The sequence below is a fragment of the Protopterus annectens genome, chromosome 1.part1 (assembly GCF_019279795.1).
Source record: "Protopterus annectens isolate FY-2018-M chromosome 1.part1, PAN1.0, whole genome shotgun sequence".
NCBI lineage: Eukaryota > Metazoa > Chordata > Ceratodontiformes > Protopteridae > Protopterus > Protopterus annectens.
The window spans coordinates 1,654,267,742-1,654,287,955 of NC_056726.1; positions in this window are offsets into that span (position 1 = coordinate 1,654,267,742).

Genomic DNA, 20,214 nt, shown 5'->3' on the forward strand with positions numbered 1-20,214 from the left:
TTTCATATAGCATGAAATTTATCATGAACCATGAAATTGGCTTTGTTCCAAGTCAGACTTTCCCAGTAAACAAAAGATAAATAAAATAAATTACAGACCTTATGCAATGGTTCAATTTCATGCAGCCGGTTTTTGCAAAGACAGGATTTTGTATGTGTAAACCAGAAAATTATTTATTAGTATAGTGACTGTAAAAGATGTTTTAGTAACACATTAACAGCATGTTCAAGCTGGCTGTACTGTCAGTCAGGCTACACACCCTAGTCAGAGTGGAGGTCAGGTGGGTTGCAGTGTGAAGTCATCGACCAGGACACACTTTAGTTTGAAATGACCAGCTGTATTACTGCTGTATATATATTTGAATCATTCATTTTATGCTTATAATTGTAAGGCACAAAACTATCAAAGTACACACTTTAGTTCAGATAAGGAACTGAAAACATCCTTGAACTGATACATTTTTCTGTGTGTGAGCAGCTTCTGGCTGAACACAGTTCACAGACTGTTACATGCAAAGCATAATATTATGAAACAATACTCCATCAAAAGTGTGTCAATTTCTTTAGAACTTTCAGTAAAGGGAAGAATTGCACAGAATGAGAATTCAGATCTTCTTCTTTCGGCTTTTCCCAATTAGGGGTCCCCACAGTGGATCACTTGTCCGCTCATAATTGGCAGTGGAGTTTTATAGTGTTGAGTTGCCAGCAATGCACCCAACCTTCCACAGAAGGCATACACATGCACGCACTCATGCCTAGGGCCAATTTAGAGTGTCCAATCTACCTACAGCAACTCTTTTGGGATGTGGGAGGAAATTGGAGCACCCAGAGGAAACCCACACGACCACAGGGAGGGCATGCAGACTCCACACAGAAGGCACCCCAGCCGAGGATCAAACCAGAGAACCTCTTGCTGTGAGGCGACAACGCTAAACACTGCACCACCATGGCCACCCTAGTATGAGAATTCAAATAAAATGTATTTCAAGAAAAGCATGCTAAGCAAGTATTGTAGTGAATGGAATCCCTTGCAAATAAGTACTACTGATATAGGTAATATTAAGGGTATAAAACTGAAATACAGCAACAATGATGTTATGTTTTTTTATAGCTGAACAGCAGATTGCCCAGACGATGCAACAGCAGGAATGAAGAACTGACGGCTGGCTGAAGCTGCTGGTAAGCATGAATAAAGTAGTAAATAGTACTGTATGGTCAACTGATTTCATTACTGTATCCATCCATCTATCCACAACCCCATTTGTACATTATTCCACATTAGGTCAGGGTGGCACCTCAACAGTGACAATCAGCTTGACCCAAGGTTTACACTGCCAGACAGCTAGACTTGCCATGGTAGTTCTTCTACTCCACACACTTGCATGCCCACTCACCCGTATGGTTGATTTAGCATGTTCAATTTACCTACTGCATGTCTTTGGAATGTGGGAGGAAACCAGAGCACCAGGAGAAAACCCATGTTAACACAGGGTAGTCATGCAGACTCCACATACAAGGTACCCCAGCTGATAACAAAACCAGGGAGCATCTTGATGTGAGTTAACAATGTTATCCACTGCTTCACTGTGCTGAAATTATCTATAAAACATGGTACATGACACAGTAGAGTGCATTCAATATATTACTGTAATGACGAGTAAAAGATATGTCAGTTTATAAGTGCAGTATTCTTTCTTTAACTGATTTTATAAAATGTATGTATTTACAAAGGGTGTTTTATGTGTACTCTAGCAAACAAATGCATCTCAAGCACAAATATGATCATTATGTTTGTGTAGTAGACTGAAACATGTAAACACTCTCCTGTCAAGTACATATAACCACTTTCCATAAAATTTAATCCAAAGTCTGCATAAGCACTTCCCATACATTCTGTTTTACTTCAATAAAGATTTATTAAAATGAAAATGTTTTAAAGTAAGAATTTTTCCATGCACACCAGAGGAGACAACAAGAATAGTGAAGAAATTGTATGCTGTAGCACACTTTCCTGAAGTCTTACGGGTCATAGACATCACTCACATAGAAATATAAACCCCAGCCATGAACAGGGAAGGACATACACCAACAGGAAGGGGTTACACTCAGTCAACTGTAAGGTTGTCCATAACAAACAGGAAATCATCCTCAATGTATGTGCAAACAACACAGGCAGTTGCCATGACTGACACATATGGCACACATCTCATATTTACATAAGGTTTGCTAAGGGTGATGTTCCAAAAGACCATCTGCTCTGTGATGCAGGTTACGCACTGGAACCATGACTCATGACACCCATGAGAAATGCACAGGCACCCACAGAAGAAGGATACAATGATGTCTATGCTCAAACTAGAAACATCGGAAAGCACACTTTTGGCATGCTGAAGTCATGGTTCTGCTGTAGAAACACATCAGGGGTGCCCCACAGTGTGACCAAGGCACCTGTGCAGAAATTCTGACAGTCTGTGACATGTTGCACAATATCATCTTGAGAAAACAGTTGCAACAGGGACAGCAAGGGCCAGGATCATGCATTCCTGGACCACAGGCAGCAGAAGCACCTCACGCACATACAGACGAGGATTCTGAGGGAGAACCTCCAGCTGTAGAGGTAGCCAGCAGATGTAGACATGTACAATATTTCCTTACCCTGGCAAAGAGACAAAGGATAATGCACATGCACACTTACCATCTAACACTCAAAGGTCAGTGCAGCAAATATACCCAGCAACTAAGAGGCAGCTAGAACACACACATTCACCAGCAAATATGCACATAAAAACCTAAGTACATACAGATATTAAAATTGATGCTATCCAATGTCCACAAACATTACTTACCCATATATTGTCTATGTATGTATAGCATCAAGCAGAGACAACCCAAAAGCATGAGATTCATAACTGCAGTAATGTCAAGGTAAGTGTGGAACCTGTGGCATATGAACAAATGTGTAAGAAAAAAACCTACCTATATACTGTCAGACTTGTACCTATCCACTCAGTGCATCACACTTATATGCAACCTTACATCAAACTCAAATGACGAAAGCCAGTGGCAGTGTCATCATTATTTTCACAGGGTTGAGGGGGTAAAGTATGCCAGAGGAGACACCAAAGACACATGTATGCCAGCTCTCTCCCAGCAGATGCACCATCACAGACACTGCCCGATCCAGTGTGTCACACATTCTATCCAATGAGTCACCTGCACAGTTGAGACAGTCATGTAATAGTAAATGATAACACAATACTGTGAAGTAACCATACTAATATGGACAGCACAGCAAGAACTGACATATGTGCAGTATAGAAACAGAGAAATGTTAAAACTGCATACATCACTAAATTATGTTCCTTGGCATATTGAAATACATTCAAAATATAAAAATGTAAGCAGTTTGTATAGAGGACAAACGTAACTTATGAAATAGTGCATTAATGTGTAGAACAATCCCTTCCAAGTAACTAGTGGTAATGCTCTTTCTGTATCTAATCAGTTAAACCTCCTTCCACATCCATAGCTACACCATTTCCTTTCTATAGTGTAGCTTCAACCATCTGGGCACTGTGAAGATGCAAATGAAGTGTGAAATCTTTAACATTCCTGAGTACAAAAAACAAAATCACTTGGTGTAGGTGATGTAAACATGGTTGCATGCACATGCCTTAGGACTGCAAGGATGAGCAATAAAAATTGTTAGCTGCTATTGGCTTTCAACAGTTTCTGATTGCTCTGACTGCAACAACAAGTAATACTGGTTACTCTTCTCTCTGAAGGTTTGTATCATGTAGAGCAGATTTACATTAAAAAGGCATAAGCACCTTGAGCGCTATGAGCACAACCTTAACAACACTGACATCCTTGCACTAAGAGCACACTGTCCATACCCTGCTTAAAATGTGTCTGACATGCTGATCAGCTATATTACACATTGAAGCAAAGATGCAAGTTAATTGCCATGACATTGCATTTCTGTGAATAAGCTGAGAGGAGGGGAAGATGTTGAGAAAATGAAGAGAAGAAGTAGCTAGCAGTGTTGACAACCTGATATTAAAATGGTGTGGGCTTTTATTACTGTAAAGTATTGATCAGTATGACATTTTTCTAGACATGTTCAAAGAAATGAGAAAGTAACATCGGCTAGTCATGTGTTGGTGGCAAAGAAGGATAAGAAATGCAACTATGTGTGTGTTGCTATTGCACTGAGTTGAGAGTTCAATTCCAGACTGTGTATTGTCTAACAGAGTTAATGTGCATTTTCTGAGCAAATGAGTATCACACCCAGATCTAGAAAATGTCACAGTCCTACTTTTCATTATTATTACGTTTAATGTGATGATTCAGTTAATGCGTTGTTGTTTGAAGTTTTTGTTTTGTGAAGTTTTTAATTTGTATTAAAACAACCCATTTTATCTTCGTGGATCCCTGATGGTTTGTGGTCACCTCAGCAGTGCTGACTTTGTGTAGATTAGTTACAACAAATGAGGGCTTGAGGCTCCAACACTGGTTGTTTCCTTTTTATTTCATTACTTGTTCATTATTATTATTCTATTTGTATTACTGCTGATAATTGTTGATTATTTTTCTTTTTTTTTTTTTTCTTTTTTTTTTTTTGTGGATGTTTCTCATTTACACACATTCTGGCAGCGCTCATCCTTAAGTGGTGGCATTTCAAGGCAGTGAATGACAGTCCACTGCCCATGGTACAAAATGAGAAATGTAACTTGTCTTGCCATCAGTAGCACATTTCACATTGGCACAGGTGCGCTTTGCTACAGTACTCAGAACAGCAGTAAGAAACAAAATTCTACATTTTATCTAAGTATCATTGTAGCACACAGATTAAATGAAATTATTTTAAAGAAACAGTCAAGAGGATACAGGGTTAGAAACCACATGCTGCTTGGAATGTTCGCAGCAGATGTGAAAATACAGCTTGTGACCGAGTGAAATATAAATTGCTACCTATGTTCTTTAGCCTTTGTAATTTAAGCCCTGCTTATCAGACTGCAAACAGAGCCCACAGTTGGAAGAAACTGAACAACTGAATTTCTATACTATTCATTAGTGCAAACATATTTGGCACTGATGCACAGTATTTCTAATGAATGACTGATGTGCACATTTTATTTACCTAACAGCAAACTGGACCAAGGGACTAAAAACAATAAATAAAACTCACCCCCGGATTCATAAAGCATGGCGCAAGGCCGGTGTAAGGCTTGTGCCGGCCGTGCGGCGTATATATGGAGTAGTAGCGTCATATGCATATTAATGAAGGCGTGCAGCCGCCACAGCCACGTGCATAGGAAACATGCGGGAGTGCATGAGGTGTACAGAAGTTGCGGAGGGAGGCGTGTCAATGTTGGCTGTCGATGAGCAACCTAAACTGATGAATAGTATAGTCCGCCTGCAGTAATACTCGCACCTATCAGTGTCCGTGGAGACTGAAACATATACAAAGCATGCAAGATAGTCCCTGCGAACAGATAATGAAGAAGCAAACACAAATGCACGATAGGGAATAACAGGTCCCTACCCTTGAACAAATGACAGAAAAACCGCATGCCCATGGTCCAACGTAGTGTTTATAGCTATACCATGTGGAAGTGAATCACATCATATGCTAGGGCGCCGCCAGGAGGTACGTCCAGCCCAATGGAGAGGGTCACCAGCTGACCCATAATGTGAGGGAGGGTACATAGCTGTGCAGATGTGTCCATAACAAAATACATGAGGAGAAATGTAGATATATGTAGTGACTGTATGTCCGAATCATATCCCACAAGGGATGTAATAGTCACATACAAAAGGTATGTCTGTATCCCACATAATAAATGTGATAGGGAATAGAATACACATGTAAACGAATCAGGAGCATAGAAACAGCTACAACAATAAGGACACATGTAGGCTGAAAGGAACAGTATGACCCGTACCATCGATTAAGAATACCACCTGTAACACTTTGCGAGCGACAGTACTGCTGTGGCCAGATGTGTCCTGACACAAGCATGTAAACATGGCAAATGTGCAGAGATTATAGGACATAATTTTCCCTCAGACGTCATGTAATAGTGGCATTAAACAGTTGTTCTCCACACGTATATTACATAAATGTCATAAGAAAATGAATAAGCCATTGAAATGCTACAAGACTTAAAGCTTAGATATAGGCAAGAGTTGTAAGTTCTATCTGCCGAACTGACCATGGGTATGTGTCGGCGTGGAAAATGTGTTGTGTCTACCGCAAATGTTACATTGTGGCCAATTGAAAAGGTGGAAACAGTACCGTAGACTGTGGGGAGACATTGTCCACAACAGTCGGATATGTGGAAGGAATAGCATGGACATCAGAAAAGGTGCCATCCCCCCAATGAGTACAACAGGTCTGCAAATCCCAGGAGTCATCGGTAGAAGCCAAACTAGTATGTGACACAGCCGAACGGGTAGTACCCGGGTATACCAACTAAGTAACGAAAGTGAAGTATGGGCGTGTATCTATGTGTGTGAGGTATAGCACGTGGGAAGCAAACATGGCAGGGTAGTCCACACAACCATAAAGGTACTCGACACCTGTAGGGCAGTCAATGTGCTACTCTGGCCGTGTCATGGCCCAACAACAAAACTAGTGAGCTATCGGATGTGAGTAATTTGCATGTGAGGGGTGGATGGGGAATGGCAAAACCCGCAAAGGCGATACTGTGTCGTATGCAGAAAAGATGAACCAGAGGTATAGGAGGGGGCATCGGGTGAAGTGGACATAAACACAAACACATGGAAAAACAGCTGCAAGACAAGCAGACAGGCCATAGTGTAGAACACAATCCCACAAACATATGTATCATGTAAATGTGCAATCAAAATGTATAGATATGTCACCGTCACATACCCACAGGTTGGTCCTGATGGAACTGGCCATAACAAATGCAACACACCTGGCTGCATAATGGGCTACCCAGCATACCTTCCACATCACACAACCCAGCCCCGTAACAGAACATCCACCAAATCCACCCGTACGTGGCCCACTGGTCCATTGCAGACACAGCTACACATACCGACCTCTACTCATATGTAGTAGGTATTGTCACCCTAAGCAGTGTCAGGATAGCAAACCATGTATTCCCTGCATGTTAAACCCCCTGCACATTTTCATAAAGCCAAAATACATTTCAATATCGTTTCTGTGTGGAATGGTCCAATTTCTGGAATATCCCTTACGGGATAAGTAACCTGTGTAAATAGTAGAATGGGTATGACGACAAGATGTCCAATCCTGTACATATCTGGACACAAGTCAGAATGTGAAGTACAGGTCCAAGACACTGTCCAGACCTGAGTGGTCATGCATAACCCAGTACCCAGGATAAAACACCTTCCCATGACGCACGTGCCCCCACACAAATATGCGGGAGAATATATCGCACACTCGCATAGTGGCAAACGGCAGAAGGGTGAGGAAGACACCCGACATTAACAGGAGAACCCTGATGAAGTGTGAGGGATACCTAGTGTGTGCCGGCATGACCAACAATACCTGACAACCTGTGTGAGCTAGATATCTGGACAGAGCCGTGACCACAAGTGAGACAAAGGTACAACAGCAGGTACAATATGCAAAGATAGCTGTTAGAAGTTATTCATGTATGTGCAGTCTGAGTACCTGGGAAGTCCACTGGGCGAAGAAGTGCCCAGTAACAGCGGAGACCCGGGTAGGAAAGCTCCACAAGCAATACAAGGAAATAAAGGCTACATAATGTTAAAGGTAAAATACAAGAGTAAAAAGCATATCAGGAAATACACATGCATACTATGTGCATAATAAGACAGTGCAAATCCAGAGTTTGTAGTGGTAATACAGAAATGTACAACAATGACATACTGGGAGTCAAGTGAGTGTCAGCTAAGTCTGGTTAAGCTGGAGGGTAGAGAGGAGCAGGAGTATGGAGAGCTCAGAGGACTGAGATCCATAGAATGTATAACAGGTGCAAGCAGGAATATATCCATGTGGATGGATAAACATGGATATATCATAGAATGACAGTTTGCAGAATGGCATTAATGTCTGGAGTATGAAGTCTGAAACTCAACTGTCTGCCAGCACGTCCCGACATCTGTCCCTAATGCCGAGCTACTGCTGTGCCAGAACACAACAGCGTATTACAGAGGTTCATACCATATCACTCAACTGTCCAGATATTCGCAGAATGACCAGAGTGTTGGCTCATAGTGTTGTGTGCCTCCGACAACTTGCGTCTGTCCAGTAAATAGGTGTGGATTGACGTCACAAAATAATGAACATTAAGTATAGCACTCCACATCCCACAGAACAGTCATGACAATGCAAAACCTAGTATTCTATCAACGTTATAAGCTTGTAAGGAAACTAGTTAAAATGAGTCCCTCTTACTCTCCCCATCATGTAGGTTTTGCGCAGATTTGTTGCTCAAAGAGGTCGAGAGGTATGGTCCATACATATGTACAGCAACAAGCCATGACATTTGTGTAATGTACAACTGCATACCTGTAGTCACAACGTGTCCAAGAAAATAATCCCCGTATGAATGAATACAGATAATAGTCAAATGTGAATGGGACCCCCCCCCTCACCGTGGAGTATGGACCGTAACAACCCCACCCATAATATGTACAGCCAACAGAATAAGCTCCTGATAGGTGCCCAAACACATGTGTCTATAACTACAGGTAAAATGTTCATAATAGGGAGATGCTCCCTGTCCACATGCTTCATCTGACATTTGAACTCGGCCAGGGAAGTTCCGTTCACCAGGCGGACAAGCCCATACCCAGATCACTACATGAACACCCTGACAATCAGAAACGTGTATGTGATACGACTATATGCCCTGGTGTTCTGCATATCTTTGGAGTGATTAACAATGCAGCTGGGGTCCACAGCAGTAGGCAATACGGAATGTGTAATATGTAGTACCGCATTTCCCACAGCAGGGGAATAGATGCCTGTGTTGTAAGTGAAGCGGTGAGGCATATGTTGATGTAGCTAAGTACCATGAGTATGCATATCAATGAGACAGAACAGCAACAGAATACTGTTTCAAGCATCCATCCAATGTGAATGCAGTCCCGGTTGACCTACGACCACTGCAGATATCCCTGTAAAGTGTAATGAATGCGTTCATGCTGTACACACAGTTAAATACGTAAAGGTGAACCATGTGTTTCACACCAGTCCGTAAACCGGACTACAGATAAGTAAGTGTTACGGTCAGAAGTATAAAAGGCCGCGCAAGCACACATTTATTAAACAGATGTAACCCACAACATGTAAATGCAAGTGCGCCTGTGCGTGTGTGGTCTGCTCACAGCATAGTAAATGAATGCTGTTTCCCCCACATTAGATATACATAGCTCAAACCTGTTAACCCCGTAAAGTATGAAACCGGACAAAGGCATGCAAACTACCGGTACAAATAGGGACAAACCCCAGATATGTGCCAGAACAAACATAGAAAGTGGATAGAATAACGGGTGTGTCAGTAGCATGGATTCTCTGAAGGGTATGCAGTCGTAACCTGAACTGCTTGCCAGTATTTCCTAACGTAAGTCTTTAATGAAATGCCACTACATTGCCAGATAGACACAAGGTTATGAAAAACACACCGAAGATAAAGAGGCAACCAGCTGTACATTCTGCGACAATCTGTACAGTGGAAAGGTATGGTATGGATATAGATATATGTGTATACACATAATCCACAGATGTAAACCAAAGCAAATTATGAAATGAGGACTGTACATGTATATATGTATACACAACAAACACATGTCCCGTAGATATGACATATGTACATAAATAGGCCACGGCATAGCTAATATGGATAGACAAACAGACATTCACGAAAGGTGAATAAACCGCTGCTTTCCAAACCATTGACCAGAAAGTGACAGTCCAGCATGTTCTACACTTTAAACATGAATATAGGTGTCCATTGCAGGACCCCAAAAATTGATCCATTCGTAGTGTCAACCGTCATTGACACAAAATAAGTGACCTCAGCAAATACGATATAGTTGTACATGCAACAGTAGCAGGTGCAAGGGTAATGACACATGTGTCGATAGAATTTATGACGTACGAACTGATATCCGGAGAGTGGGGAGTGCATATAAGTGTCTCCACACTTTAGTACTGCTCACATTAAACATGTGTAATGGGTACTGTGGAGGGGTGTCAGGTATGGGAATCATGGGTATGCAGAAATGGGCCTAGGTGTTGTTTGGCAGAGATTTATTAGGTCCGCCCCGTGGGAGTGATGTGGGTATAGCACACGCCTATGTTCTCAATAATGGGGCAAACCATCCACTGGATATTGCGTAAACAATTGTGGGAATATGTAGGGCCCTATAGCAGTGTCATGTAGGCGATTATCATGGATGGACATGCGTACGACCAAGATGGTAACCATACCTGGCAAACTGTCAGAATAAGACAGCTGCACTAAGGCATAGTACATGAAATACAAATAGGGACTATATTAGATATACCCCAGACAAAATCAGAACATTGATAGAATACTGGCGTAGCCAGGAATATGAATGTTATGAGAGTTACTAATCATGACATAGAAATGTCAGTCACTATTATCTAACCGCACAGTTCGTAATGCCTTGCCAGTAATTTACCAGAAAGGCACATTACTATGACAAATGTAACAAGAGCAAAGGTCAAACGTAAGGGCATTTACCCATAATGTGTACAGGTTAGGGGTATGAAGGTAACCTGTCCAAAATACATGTACAGAACTAGTGATACTAGGTGGACAGGTGAGAAGAAAGACGTCAGGACAAATGACAAAACATGTACAAGTCATACGCATGCACTCCGACAAATGTGAATGACAACGTATGCCCTGTGAAAGTCAATGTGGAAGGTTAATAGACTCAAAAGAAATGTGTCCTTCAGGGTGTCATGCAGTGTCACCATTACAATGTCCAGTCCCCCATACTCGTACGTGAGCTCTGCCACTGACGGAAAGCGCAAATACCGGCGTACACATACGGTACATGATAGACTAATTAGTGTGGATAAGCAGCTGTTGGCCTGTGTGAGGAATACAACCCTTTGGGTGGGTGTGTCCTGCAATATAAATGTAATGGCATGTGGCCTGTGATGCCGCCATACAGTGTGTGTATTGGTGTCAGAAAGCTGATATCTTGTATCAGACACATACTCTGCAACTGTACAGATTTACGCAGAATGTGCAGAGTTCTGCCTCATATGTTTGGTGTGTTCCATGTAAAATCAGTACCATTCTGGAAAATTCCTGAGAACTGAAGTGAATGGCCTAATGGTTAAGGTGTTTGCCTTACAAACACAAGGTACAGGGTTTGAATCTCACAAGGGATAATTGGCTAGGCTTAAAATGGCTCGCAAGGGCAGTTAGCCTAGTACTAACCTATGAATCTATGAATCTATGAAATAATGACAAACATGTGAGTTTAAGACACCAAATCCGTCAGAAAAGTCATACCAATGCAAAACATATTATTGTGTCAACTATCTACGTTTGTAAGAGCAAAATGTAAATACTGCCCCTATGTGTCCCACTATCAGTTAAGGCTTTGTCCAGATGTTTGCTCTAAGAGGTGGAGTGGTATGATCAGAAACAGATACATGTGTGAGGAAACAGCATTATCGACTGCAAGATAACGCAGAAGGTATGAAAAGCGCTGCAGTAGGACGTTCAGTACTGTCCGCAGGTATGTGCTGACATGTCAAATGACACAGCAGTCTACATGAAGTACCTATAGGGCTGTCACCTTTACAAATGATGATAGTGGGACATACCCACAGCCATGCACACAGCACAAATAGACATACACACAGCAAAACTAGGCCATGATACATGAAGCCTCCGGTGTCGAGTAGAGTGAGAGTACAGCAAGGATAGATGTCTGCCAAGCTATACAGCAAATGCCTGTAAGGGCGTGTAACACCACCCGTAACACGAACGTTGCACGGACAATGTTGGGATTTGCAACATACCCCACTGGTATGTGAAAGCTATGCAAATATGCGATACATGAAACAGTCAGTTGTCCATGCAAGAGCAGAGTTATGGGCAGAAAAAAAAAAATATATATATATATATATATATATATATATATATATATATATATATATATATATATATATATATATATATATATATATATAGATACAGACATACACACACACACACACACACACATGGCAGGGTTGTGAGCAGAACACGAACGTAACCACTGTACCACAAAACAGCATTACGCAGTGACAGAACGGGCAACTCTGAGTAGTAGATCACAGAAATCACACAGGCATACGTCTAGCCTGTAGACAGCTGCATCAAAGGCAAAGATGCCGCACAGATGTTATGGTGAGTGAATATTATAAAAGCAATGTACTGTTGTCATGCAGCTGGAAACACACACACACACATGGCAGGGCCGGGAATCGAACTTACACCTAACTACTCTATCACACTACAGCACGACGCATTTACAGAACGCGCTACCGAGATTACTAAACACAGCAGTCCCACAGGCATCCTTCTAGGTGCGTGTCGACATCCGCAAAGGCAAAGACGTCAGCAGGATATATCTGTGGTGTGAAGCGTCTAAAAGCATAACCTGAGTCCCCAGGCGTACGGGAGAATGCGCACACAAGCACACACTTGGCAGGGCTGGGAATTGAACTTACACCTAACTACCCTATCACACTACAGCATGACGCATTTACAGAATGCGCTACCAAGATTACTAAACACAGCAGAACCACAGGCATCCTTCTAGGTGCGTGTCGATATCTGCAAAGGCAAAGATGTCAGCAGGATGTATCTGTGGTGTGAAGCATCTAAAAGCATAACCTGAGTCCCCAGATGGACGGGAGCATGCGCACACATGCACACACACACACACACACACACACACACACACACACACACACACACACACACACTTGGCAGGGCTGGGAATCGAACTTACACCTAACTACCCTATCACACTACAGCAGGACCCATTTACAGAATGTGCTACTGAGATTACTAAACACAGCAGTCCCACAGGCATCCTTCTAGGTGCGTGTCAACATCTGCAAAGGCAAAGACGTCAGCAGGATGTATCAGTGGTGTGAAGCATCTAAAAGCATAGCCTGAGTCCCCAGACGGACGGGAGCATGCGCACACACGCACACACACTTGGCAGGGCTGGGAATCAAACTTACACCTAACTACCCTATCACACTACAGCATGACACATTTACAGAACGCGCTACCGAGATTACTAAACACAGCAGTCCCACAGGCATCCTTCTAGGTGCGTGTCAACATCCGCAAAGACGTCAGCAGGATATATCTGTGGTGTGAAGCGTCTAAAAGCATAACCTGAGTCCCCAGGTGGACGGGAGCATGTGCACACACACACACACACACACACACACACACACACACACACACACACACACACACACACACTTGGCAGGGCTGGAAATCAAACTTACACCTAACTACCCTATCACACTACAGCATGACGCATTTACAGAATGCGCTACCGAGATTACTAAACACAGCGCGTGTCAACATCCGCAAATGCCAGGACGCAGGCAGGGATTGTATAGAGAGTGTACGATCAGACATAGTACTGTCCCACGGTAGACGTATACAACCACATGGCAGTGGTGTACTCGGGGCAACTATACATGTATGGAGCAGTACAACAACAATACATAGACACAGTATGCACCGCAGACAGTACACCCTTCCAGATAGTCACCCAGTGTGTACTCGGTAGCATCCATCCTGACGTTGAAGATGGAAATCCGTTGCCTGGATGACCACCATGGCAATACAGGATGTTTATTTGTGTGTTTTCAGCATGGTTTATTTGTGGGTTTGAGTCCCACTGGAGTTGTTTAATTTATTAGTTAAAAATTTGAAGTATTTATTGATATTTGTTTGTTTGAGCTTTAAGAAAATGCACTTGATGGTTAATTGATTGTGATTAATTGGATGATGTTGTTATATATGAGGGATGTGATGTAATTGGAACTGTTCCACTGAAGGCGAACTGCCGAGGTACCAGAATGTTTGGATCAATAAATGTGAATTATACATCCTGAAAGCTGATTTTTTCCTTCCTCCTTTTTCATGGATGTTTTTTTGGATTTGAAGAGTGGTGTGTTGGTGTTTTTTTCAATACAGGATGTCAACGGCCATGCCCATGCACAGAGGTACATCACCGACACAAGGTGTCACTGGCCATGGCCACACACCTGGTAATATATGTCAGTTTGGACTGTACTGTGTGTCGATCTACACAATGGCATACTGGGCATGCTCACACACTTAGCTGTTGCAAAGGCCTGTCGTGCATGCAGATGGAGTGTACACACAGAAGGGCACAGTACAGAAGGGCACAGTAAGGTATACCTGTCCTCACGCACAGGGTGGTCACACATGCAGTGACCTGTACGCACACAGCTGCCATCACAGCTGTCACAGGTGCAGGTCACACTCGTACACACTGCAGTGTACACTGTAGCTGTCAAGTCATCACCATGTTATTGGTGCAGCACTACTCAGCCTTACAGTACCACAACACCATGTGCCACATGACAACTGGGCTGTACAGAGGTGTACACCAGCTGTGCAGAGTACACATGTACCAACAGGGCTCCAACAGGTGTTATGCATTGCAATGATACCAGTATACATGAACAGGTCAGCTCAAGACATACCAAGGCCCTTACACAGCTGTGACACATGACTGTTGCTGTACACCAATGAACACACGTCTGGATATGTCATACATGTGATTGTGTGGATGTGTGCATGGACTGCACACACAACACATACATACATAGCCTTTGATGTACCTCGTGCATAACAGTGGCCTAATCAATGCTACACATGCAAATGGAAGGTGGGTCCATGTCTGTTGAATGCTCACACTACAGCGGGTAGTAATGTTGACCGGGACACATACCCTTGTACTGGTCGCCTGTGACACCCGTGATATCATATGTATGTCAACACACATGTCCACCAATAGCAATGCATACAAACATGGCAACAGGAGACACATGTGACATCTGTACTGTGCATGCAGCAACCATGCATGTGCAGTGGCCGATGTCCGTAACATAGTTGGACCTAACTACGACATGCAGTCGCAATGCAGACCCATCATTGACACCTGTATACGGTGACATACAAACAGCACGTATGGAGGGATGTGTGTACATAAAGTGGTGAACCACCTGTGTAGATGTATGTGTGCAGGGGGTGGCTCACAGTTATGTCACACACCATCCTATCATGCCATGGGCAAACAGTTCGCTATGTCACTGTTACGTGACGGTGCTGACATAATGCATACACAGTGGTCAGGTGTTACCAACTATAAGTCACATGGCACCTGTAACACCTACGACCTCAGGTGTGCATATAGCAGCACATTTGCCAGATATAGCGTTGGTACACATAATGCATAATGTGTGACCAGAGATGCCACATATTGCAGGGAATATGTCCCAGTTGTTACACATCCCTGTACACCGTTGTAGAGATCTGTACATACATCAGTGTGGGAAACATGACGTCGGCCGGTGTGGTGCATCACACACGCCGGCTGTCTGTATACACATGTGTGGTCACCACAGTGTGTGTGTGTGTCTGTATGTATTTCTGGTGCTTGGTGTGAGGGTGTATGCTAATATACAGTGAGAAATGATCACTAACCCCACGTGGTGACTAACCCATAATGGTGATGCAGTGCACTACCCTGTTGATGCCATAGGTCCCAGCCATACTGGCTACCTGTGCATGTTCCTTCTCTATGACACATCGTGTGGGTGCATAGTACTGTGAGAGTGATGACCACATAGGCAAGGGTGCCCACCTGAACACTATGGGGTGTGCATTATAGTGGTGTACACCCCGTGAATGTGGCCATGTTCCCATACTGTTACAGGGTCCTACTGCTGCACAGTGTGGCCTCCAGCTATCAAGTGACACCTCACATCATCATTGGCCAGACCGCTGTGTACAACCCCTGCACCATGTCACCATACCTGTAATGTGTCCTGCTATGTATGTCACGTATCTGTCCAGTGTAGCCTGTGGCACTGACCACATGTGTCAGGTGCAGTATATGTGCAGACATCTGTGTCATGTTGGTGTTTCCAACAGTCAGGTTGAGGGTACATGTAGCATGCTGATATTGCCAGACGTGCCTGTGAGTAATCCACAGTTACACGTGGGGGACTGCAAACACTGCTACCTGTAGGCACATGCAAGTACACCATAGGAGGGAACCAGAGTATCACAACCAACATGGTGCTACAGATGTAACCGCGACACATACCGTGAACACATCACAATGCATGCTACACCTGCACTACATGGTATGACCGGTGCATGTCGACAGTACACAACCTATGTCACATACACATCTCTCAGTATTCACACACAACCACTGCAACATACACATCCCTCACTATGCATACACAGGTAATATTACATACACCTCTTACTATTCTGTTCACCCTGTGCATCAGAATATTTGTGCATAACCCTGCACCGATGGTGTGGATGACAGGGATGCGGCACAGGCTTCATCATATGCACAGGGTGATATGTTTGCCAGGGGCATAGTCTGCACCAATGGAAAACATCATGTGTGTGTGTAAGGGCTGGTGAGTTGATTGGACATGTCTGTTCAGAATGCATGTGGACGTTGTGGAGCCCTACAGTTGTGTTTGCTGTGTGCGTGTATGTGTGTACACAGTTCTGCCATTTGTGAGGCCTACACGGGGTATAATTGACAGCCCCAGATTGTATAGACCAGGTTGTACAGCTCACTGTGTCCGTCCCCGGCCACGTGACCTGTGCCTGCCTGGGGTTGCACGGGCACTACCAGCTGGAGGTACAGAATGGCTACTGTCCGACGACACATGTCCGCTGGAACCGTGTCCCCGCTGAGAACATCCAGGGCCATGTCCATGTGGCCTGCTGTGTCCTGGTGTTGACAGCGCAGCACCAGCTGCACTGCTACTACTACCAGCACTAAGGGAGCGGGCATGTAAGGTGGCACGCTCACGTCGACCTACACTAGGTGGTGTTGCTGGCCTACGTCCACGTGGCCTATGTCTCACTCCTAACAGATATTCCAGCACACAGACAGCTCCCGCTCGTGGATTGCCATGCCTCGGTCAAGGATTCCAACCATTTCACCCAATCTCCTATCCAGAACATCAGCAATCTGCTGTTGAGCATTTGCTAATGCCTGGATGTTGTCATTTAGGGTATGGATAGCAGCCCTCTGCAGCCTCTTCCCTTCTCTGTTCTGCCATTCAGCATGTGCCCATGCCGCCATTACAGTCTGGAACATGCGTTTGGTTATACCAGCTGCTGCGCTCTGTCCTGCAGGTGCATGTCTGCCAGAGGTACTCCTACGAGCAGCACCAGCCACATGCCTGTGTGGCACATCTGCAGTCATTACACTGATACCATGGTGTGTAGACACACCTTCTGTAGCCACCACACATTCCTGTTCCACGCTAACAGACGCTGACTGTCCTTCCTCTATGGCCACTGGTGATGCGGTATGTGTTGGCAGCAGAACTGTGTGCAAGGAAGAGGGGGACATAGCTGGGATGGTAACCACTGGCACAGATTCAGCCCCTGACAACCCTGCCTGTACCTCATGCATTTGTTCATCACCACTAGTATCTGTGGGGACACTAACATCAGATGGACCGCAGGAGGGTAACGCACCTACATCACCTGTGAATGCAAAGAAATACTGTAAAGTACAATAGACACAGACACAGACACACACACACAGACACACATACACACACACAAACACACACAGACACACACACACAGACAGAGACACACACACACACAGACACACACACACACAAACACAGACACACCATGCATGTGATTTGTCAGATGGCATGCAGCATGCCTGTGATACAGCAGAGGGCATGCAGCTCAGACATTAATAGTGTTAGTAAGCATACCTCCCTGGGGTGCACACTACAGCAAGCAGGTGTCATATCAGTAGCCATGCAGTTCACACGATCATGGTAGTATGCATGCATCCCCGTGATACACCATGTGGCCCAGAACAGGATAACAGTACACATGGCTGATGTGACCTTGACATGTAATCTGCTCTCATGTGCATTAACATGCATACATGTCTGACACAATGGTGTCCTGACACATGTACAGCATCATAATGGGCTTCACATTGCAGTGTTGTGTGTATGCCCTACAGATAGAATGCATGTTTAGCAAATGTGCACGAGCATGGGAGGGTAGTGTGAGCTGTCTACATTGCTATACAGTGTGAAGTACAGACACTGTCCCATTGCATGGCATCATGAGGCATCAATGTTGCTGTAGAATGCATAATATGTACACATTGCATAGCCATAACTGCAACACAGTCGTGATGTTCAACAGATCGTATATGATAGACTTCAGTGACACCTCCAGTAGCTGTGCACAGGCTTTTAGGATGTCTAGTGTACCACATCAACTGTATAATCGGTCAACTAAGGCTATAATTGGACCATGTGTGGACAATGTGCAACAGGGTGTATACACATCCCATGTACTGTGTGGCTACATGTCTCTGGCCATCCCCCATGGCCATGTGTGCACATGTGTTGGCCAAATGTGTGTGATGGCCATCTATCTCACATGTCTGTGTTGTCCCATACGACATACCCCCATAGATGTCAGATATGTCACAATCCACAGGGCTATGCAGACAATGGGTTGTATGCTTGGTATGTGGGGTATAGGTCATGCGATATTGTGAAAATATTGCAGACAGAACACTACGTGTCTGGGACATGTCAGGTGGCACACCGCAATGTGTGCACCCAATGCAGGGGCATATGACACAATGGTGACACCTGTGGGCTGCCCATATCACAGCTCACTGGGTGGTACTGTGTGCATACCACACATGTTGTTCCAATGCATACTACATATGCCTCTATTGTAGAACACCTCCACCGTTGTATGCACAGCTGACCACACATGTTGCAATGACAAGTACTGTGGTTTCAAGTCGGTGTATCATTTTGTTTGTATATATTGCACATGGGTGGCCTGTGTGAATGATGGGTGATGCGACCTGCATATCATGACTGGAACAAACATCAGGTGTGCAAGTGTTAACTGGTCACATGGCAAATAGATCTACACTGTAACATGCCTGATACTGATGACAGTCTCACCTACAACGGACTCATGTCTGTGCAGCATGCCAGAGGTACCTGTATAGGGGTGACACAGCAGTATGAACATTATCCATGACTGTATGACAGCCACAGGTTGCACTGTGCATGGGAACACATTCACCTGTGTAATAGCATATAGTATGCACATGTGTGCATACACAGCGTAGCATACTGTTGTATGCAGCATGTGTGTCCACATACCTTGCATATGTTGTTACTTTACATAATGTACAGTGACACATGCAACTAAATGGGATATAATAGCCATATGTGCAGTACTGACTTACCAGGCAACTCCAGGCTCATTGGTTGGGAGACACCCACCTCCACGATGGCAGCTAGTGTTTGTGGATGCTGTTCCCTGGGTGTCCCCAGACTGGCCAGTAGCTCCTCGGTGTGTGTGAGTGGGGGCTGGTTGGTGGCCCACCACCTGTTCCACCTTGTTCCCTGGTGATTGCAGTGGCACGCTGTTTTGCATGTCGTATCAAGTCCGTGCAGTGTCTGCGCACCTGCTGGTAGGTGAGGTTATGGCCACTCACATCGTTCACACTCCTGCGTAGATCCTGCCACAGGTCATCCCGCTGCTGGGCATGCTGTGGCACATGGCTGAACAACAAGTCATAGTTGTCATGGAGCTGTGGGATGAGGACATCATCCTCCTGGTGGCTGTATGCTGGGAGGCGTGTACAGAGCATTATCTCTTAGACATAATGATGGTGACAGGTCACAGTTTCAGAGATGTACAGAGATACTGCTGCACATACATTTCTATGACATCTACTACATCTGCACAGTTATCTTTGCAAAGCATCATGACACTGACACGACTGACGTGTTTATGTCACACACATGTCACACCCATTATGCATTGGATATCATCACCATATATGTGTGTGTCACCTCATTACAATGTTCATA